The sequence below is a fragment of the Gekko japonicus genome, unplaced genomic scaffold (genome assembly GCF_001447785.1).
Source record: "Gekko japonicus isolate JY-2015 unplaced genomic scaffold, Gekko_japonicus_V1.1 scaffold3484, whole genome shotgun sequence".
Classification (NCBI taxonomy): domain Eukaryota; kingdom Metazoa; phylum Chordata; class Lepidosauria; order Squamata; family Gekkonidae; genus Gekko; species Gekko japonicus.
In genome coordinates, this window is record NW_015169886.1 from 64,235 (window position 1) to 64,439 (window position 205).

The following is a 205-nucleotide window of genomic DNA, read 5'->3' on the forward strand; positions in this document are numbered from 1 at the left end:
CTGCTCCAGATGTTCATCCAATTTCCTCTTGAAGCCATCACTGCTTGTAGCTGCCACCACCTCCTGTGGCAGTGAATTCCAGGTGTTAATCCCTCTTTGCGTGAAGACGGACTTCCTTTTATCCGTTCTAACCCCACCGCTCAGCAATTTCATTGAGTGCCCACGAGTTCTTTATATATTTTTAATTTTAATTTATATATATTTA